Genomic DNA, 613 nt, shown 5'->3' with positions numbered 1-613 from the left:
GAAGAGTTCTATTTTAGAATTCTAGGAACCGTGAAGGATTTCTTTCCACGCTAATCAGGAGGGTGGCCTTGGCTTGATACCAACCACCACCAGTCATAAGAAAAGGGTAATGCAAGTGCACTGAGGGGCTTGGTCTAGCGGTAAAAGGAATTTGTCTTTTTTTACTGTACATAGGTTCGAGTCCTGGTGTGCACGTCTGTTATTCCTGCGGTGCCTTACCTGTTTGTTGGGTTTGCAGCACCGAGGGGCTTGGCCTAGCGGTAGAAAGGGTTTGTCTCCTTCCAGTGTACATGGGTTCGAGCCCTGGTGTGCATGCCTGTCACCCCTGCGGTGCCTTACCTATTTGTTGGGTTTGCAGGGTATTCAGTGAATTGTGAGGATTAGTCGTGGTGCGTATAAGTTGGCCCGGACACTCCATATAAATAAATAAAAAAAAAAGATAATGCGAGGATTTATGAGGCCACTGTTTTCCAGAGTTTCAATAAACAAAATCCAAATGCATAAAAATTCAAATGGACATAGGAATGGTGGAGGCCCTATTCCATGCCCCACGTATCATTTATCTTACGCTGCTTGTCATACGCCATTCCGATAATTTGTGAATCTAAAACCT

The sequence above is a fragment of the Populus euphratica genome, unplaced genomic scaffold, assembly GCF_000495115.2.
Source record: "Populus euphratica unplaced genomic scaffold, PopEup_1.0 scaffold5.1, whole genome shotgun sequence".
NCBI classification, from domain to species: domain Eukaryota; kingdom Viridiplantae; phylum Streptophyta; class Magnoliopsida; order Malpighiales; family Salicaceae; genus Populus; species Populus euphratica.
The sequence above is the reverse complement of the archived record's forward strand: the minus strand, read 5'-3'. Positions refer to the sequence as shown.